Raw genomic sequence first — 5,823 nt, 5'->3', positions numbered from 1 at the left:
GTGGCTGCATCACCCCTCCAGGACACAGTTCAGTGGAAGTTTGTCATGTGGCTGAGCAGAAACGATGAATGCAGGTTTTATGAAGTTCATTCCCCAAATACAAAGGAACAGGGGGAAACCCCCCACCACCACATTCATGGCTACAGGCTGCGAGAGCACACAGTTCACAGCCTGAGCTCTACATTGATCACTGTCAAGCTCCTGGGCTGCAATGCACCTGCGAGCTCTCCCCCGCTCCCTGAGCACAAGCCTTTACCTGCACTCCCTCCTCCGGTCACAGCACCCCCCCACACACAGCTCCTTCTTTCTAGCTCCTCTCCTTTTCTAGCTAGGGGCACTGGGTGCTTTAGTGTTCCCCTGACACCTAGCCTGGATCTGGGCAGAACTGAATCACCCCTCTACTTAGAGGCAAGTGGATATTCACTAGTTAACACACACACACCCCCCTCGCCTTGTTTCTCGACATCTCTGCTGCCCTTGCCCCTTACCTCGGGTATTGCTTCATTTCCTGTTTGCTTCCAGCAGCCACCTCCTTTGCTGTAGCTGTGTGCCATTATGCAGGCTAATATCAAACAGGTGGAAGAGGTAAACATTAAAAAAAAACCCAACAACCCAACATGTCCTTCCTCTCCTCAATGGGCACGATGATATTGTCAGGAAATGGGTAACAGCTGCAGGTGCTAGAAACGAGCTACATGTATAGGAACGCCTGGAGTTTGCGTGTCGAAAACACACAGGCAGCTATTTACTGTGAATAGGTTATTTTCAACGGGTAAGCACCAATACAACGTCTCCTTGAGAAAACACCCTGTGCACACTCCTACTCTAAGAACAGCCACCTTGCACTGACCAAGCCCCCTGCCCCAGGGGTCTGGCGCAGCCCCCTCAGCACACAGCATCGCAGAGCTGACACCTGGCATGGGAACTGCCACCCCACCACTGCCCTGGCTGCAGCCATACCCTGACCTCCCTTCAGTGTGTTTCTCTCTGCGGGATTTTGGGGCTTGGTTGCAGGAAGGAGGTGGCAGTACTGGGGAAAAGTAAATGTCCTCCTGCTGTGGTGGGTCCGTACACAAGTCTGCATGTACCTACATCTGCATGCACCAGTCAGATCTGACCATTAGAGGTTCATGATTGCATCAGATGCTGGGCTTTATAGACTAGGCGCTCCTCTTAACAGTTTTGCTACATGGGCCGGATTATTCCATTTGTTGACATCCATGTGACAATAACTAAAGGCACTCATCTTCTCTAGGAGGAAGGCAAGCACAGCATGGTGATCTCAGGACTCACTCCCTTGGCTTTACTTGTTCACTCAAGTCTGGGAAACCATATCCCTGAACCCATTTCACCAGCCTCTTTTGGAAATCAGTATCATTGTCAGCTGTCAATAATTCACTCCATTTACTGCTCTCAGCTGCTGAGGAAGGACACAGCAGAGCCTAAGTCGGGTAAGGTTACTGCGTGATAACAGCAATTCTTAAGTCAACGAGTATAATGAGGCTCTCCCTAGACAGTGACAAGCTTTGGATTTCCTATAGAAACAAGCGATTGTGCCTGTGTCTGTTTGTGCCTGCTGTGTTGCGGACTCCCCCTCCTCTCCTCCCCAGGTCTGGCTCCCCAGCGCCAGCCCCAGCCCCAGCCCCAGCCCAGCGGTGGTGAAGCTGAGCGGCTGTGGGCACTTGATGCTGATTAAATTCTGCTGACTGAGGAAGATGTCAAATTCTACCCAAAGCAGAGAGCCGCCAAGGAAAAGCTGCTTTTCTTTGCTTTTGACAGCTGGAGCCATGAATTTAAGCAGAGGTCTCACCTTCAGGCAAGTCAACAGCTGGGCAGGGAGCAGTCTTTCTTAAAGAGACAGTGTGCTGCATTTTCTGGAGTTTAGTGTTGCCAGGAGGTGAACGAGTTGAAGTGGAAGAGAATATTTATGTAAAAACCCAGGTGCAGCTGTTTTTTTTGTTGTCTTTTTTTTTTTTTCCTCTTTTACTAGAGAAGGACCAAGTAACAAACAAGAAAGAGGAAATGAAAACACAGTCTTAATTCCCACCCTTGGTGTTTCTCATCTTCCATTTCCCCTGCATTACGTACAGGGAGGAGACGCAGCCCACATCTGTATGGGAAGTTCCCAAAGTCCTTTCCCTAAGAAGACCATGCACTGCGTCACATCTACTTCTATATTTGTGTACCAGCCATGCTTCAGGAATCAGTGGCTCTGTGGACCAGTAATGGGGTCTGTAAGACCTTTCCCTGTTTTTAAACCTGTCTGTGTACAAAAGCCATCCAAACCTCCTACTGCTGAGGAAGTGCTCGCTTGCCTTTGTGATGTGACACCTGAGGACAATGGTCACGCAGTGGACACTGGACAGGAGTCCCAATAATAAAATATCGCTGCTATAACTAAATGCCCATCACTGCAGTTCTTACTGGAAGTATCACCTAGAAGACTGAGGACTGAATGGTACCGAAATATAAGCAGGCTACACTCCCACACTGTACCTGCTGGGTCCAAAAAAGGAACTTTTTCACTACAGGGCCAGGCTTTGCAATACCAAATTTCCACCCCAATGGAGCAGAACATTGAGGAGGTTCAGACCGCCTAAGAGGCAGGGATAGACACACAGAGCTCTGATCTAAGTGCAGAGGGAAATAGGTAGTGCACAGTTGCATGGCCACTGTCACATCACGTAATTCACGTGTGTGGAATCTGAGCAGCTGCAATTGGCCAAAAGTGTGAAATGCAATGAAGCCTTGCTGTTGCCCTTTCCTACCCCTCTGCCCCCCCCCCCCCCCAAGCCACAACTGCTTAGAGTACTTTGGCCACTAGACAAGAGATTTGGGGGTACTCCCAAGGACTCTTCTTGGAAGGGCAGCTCTGGGAAAGAATTAGAAATTAGCTGGACCAGAAGAAAAGTATGTAACTGTCCTGGGCTCTACATGTTGATCTCAGGGATGTTTAGGTACTTCATGCAATAGCTGCTTATTGCAAAAGCAATTCTGAGGCCGGGCAAGGAAGCCAAGCCAGCAAGTGCTCTAGCCAGTAAGGCATGATAGCCATAACCACTGTTACTCTCTCTGACAGTGAGTCCAATTTTCTTTCCCTTCCCTGCTGGAAGACCTACAAGAGGAGAAACATCCTACCCCAGTCTCTCCCCTGATCATTATAACATTTTATAGGGAGGTGCGAAATGTGAATTTCAGGCCCTTCAGAAAGGAATTATGTGCATCTCCCCAGTACCTTAGAAATACGAAATGAGAGCAGGACAGCACTCCCCTTGGTTAGGATGGAAGAAGTCCTAACGGACTAAACCATGTTTAAGGCTGGCACTTACTTTGTGGCATCTAATGTATGTCCTGGGAAGATTGTCACAACTGCCAAGCTCTTGTGTGAAAGCACAGGATCATTGTCATCATCATCACTGATGCTTTGAGAGGGCGGTGGTGGGGAAAGGCAGCAGGTATCATCATCCAACCCAACCAGGAAAGGGAGGAAGGGCTGGAGAGAATAAATGTTTTCTGTCTGTATCTCCATTGACCTGTGATACGCAGTAGAAGTCACACTTCTCTGACCTGCAAACACTGAAGTGCTAGTAAGCATGTGTAGATATAGAACTGTAAGTGTTTAAATGGGATTTTTTGGTGTTAGGAGTTGAAGCACCTATTGAAAGTAGGTATTTGCAGAGTTAAGTAGTAGCTGAGGTTACCAAAGCTAAAATATAGGGTATAGGAAACAAAACTCCACCCAGGCCGCAACCTTAATACAGGCAGGCCTTCCTTGGATTTAGCCAATGGATTAGATCCATTCAAGCAATTTTTCCTAAAATTTTTCATCTTTACCTTAGCTCCACCAGTGGCAGGAAAAGTGGAAGCTCTTGAGGGTAAGTGATTGTGAATGTCTCGTCTTATTTATCAAACAGACAAGAAAGCAAATATATAAAAAAGTTTTCATAACTATTTTATTATCATGACATAGAGGGAAGATAAAATTCCACTTCTGCCATCATTCCAGCTACCACCCTAAACCACTGCTGACACTTGTGCCAAATGTAAGCTTTCAAATGGTTGTAAGTGCAAAGGCATTTGGAAAACCTGCAGAAGTTATATTTCAAGTAGAATTGAAAGACAGAGGCTAATTTCTGCTCTGCTTGAAAGCAGAAGGCATGGAAATCTGGTGCCAGACTTCTTTCTTACTAGATTTTCTGCCTAGTTTTACAGCCTCCTACTGTTCAGGTGGGGCTCTGTAAGAGTGGAAACTTGGATGGCTAAGTATTTTTCTGAATCCCATTTTTAAATGCTTAAAGAACATCCACCATCACCATTTCAAGTAAGAAAGATCCTGGGTACAGTCAAGACCAGCCAAAGACATGAAATGAAAAAGCACAGTTTGTTGTGAGCGTGGCAGCTAGAACTGACAGCTTTGTGATTTTAGAAGAGAAACTTAACCGTCAGCACATCATGACATTTTTGGTGTGATGCATGATGATGTGTGGGTGGATTGCAATGCCACATGTTGTTATTTTAATGCATTATCATTATCAGGCTTTATTGGAGCATTGCTGTGTTTCAGCAGAACTTCATTATCTCCTGCAGAAGCTTCAGCTCAGCCAATCCTACTATAGGTTAACAGATATTGACTGTATATAAAAAAAAATAATCTACTTTGCCTAGATTTGCATCTTGGTATTCTAGTGAACCAGATAACTGGAAGCAGTTTCATAGAAAATGATTTTTAAAAGTAGTTTATGTATACATTCATACTGGAGGCCTGATTGTCACATCAGTCTTTTCAGAGAAGGGAAACATGCCTTCTTAGTTTTGCAAATAATCATGCAGTTTCCATTTCAGACAATAATTGTAATTAAATAATGTTAGAAGAAACAAAACAGACAATTTTCTTCCAAAAAGATAGAACTCTCCTAAAAAAGCATAAGTTGTGAATTATTGTTCTAATTCCCAGGTACCTAATGGACCCAAAGAATGATCCTGCTGCAACTTTTTGTCAAGGAGAGATGCAAATAGTATGATTAGCTTGTTACAAAAAATGGATCTGATCTTGGAATACTGGGGTAAATATCAACTATGCCTTCCAGACACAAAGCTTTAAACTAGCACTAATGGCAGTCGTAGGATGAAAAGTCGTAGGATGAAAGCTTTCCAGGCCACATGGAAAATACGGGACATGCAGTGCACAAATTTAGCTGAATCTGAAGGAGAATCCAGAATATTTAGTCTGTAGCCATTTAAGCTAGGATCTGTTAAGCACAGTTGTGTATTCATTTGGATAGTAGCTTCCTACACAGGCTGTGTGTCCTGAACTGTGCTGAGATTATTTTATCTGCCTGAAGGACCTCAGTGTCCCTATTACCAGGAAATAGTTAATATTCTTTCCTACTGGGGCCCACATGCACCTGCACAACTGTGGTGTGTGGTTTCTTCTTGCAGCTGCATCTCTGACTCCGCTGCTGCCTGTGTAGAGGTTTTAAAGTGTAAATGGAGAGTTGGTGAGGCTACCCTTCAGTGGTAATGCAGCCTCAAGGGCTGCTGCCGAAGCAGCAAAACCACTCTCTGAGTGAAGAAGCAGTTTCAGCAAAGCGTGTTTCTCAGTTGTTAATATTATATCCCATCTTACTCTGGAAAATTCAACGTGTATTATAAATACCAATTAGTGATATATCCTCACAATGCCATTCTGGAGTCACTGTTCTTATCTTGATTTTTCCAGAGGAAGAGAATGAGGTTGTGAGACCTTAACTTTTTTTCCTAAGGTCACTGAGAGCAAGCCTGTGGCAGAGCCAGATACACGATGCAGATCTTTCCCAGCCCTGT

General features: G+C 45.2%; 1 non-coding gene across 1 annotated transcript; it reads left to right on the top strand.

The window, feature by feature from the left end:
• The first annotated feature begins 3,237 nt into the window (after positions 1-3,237).
• LOC119151899 lies at positions 3,238-3,350 on the top strand. Its single transcript, XR_005105602.1, has one exon. It is a non-coding gene; the product is annotated as a U6atac minor spliceosomal RNA (small nuclear RNA).
• Positions 3,351-5,823: the final 2,473 nt, after the last annotated feature.

The sequence above is a fragment of the Falco rusticolus genome, chromosome 7 (genome assembly GCF_015220075.1).
Source record: "Falco rusticolus isolate bFalRus1 chromosome 7, bFalRus1.pri, whole genome shotgun sequence".
NCBI classification, from domain to species: domain Eukaryota; kingdom Metazoa; phylum Chordata; class Aves; order Falconiformes; family Falconidae; genus Falco; species Falco rusticolus.
Note: the sequence above shows the minus strand (reverse complement) of the source record. Positions and strands in the feature narration are given on the sequence as shown.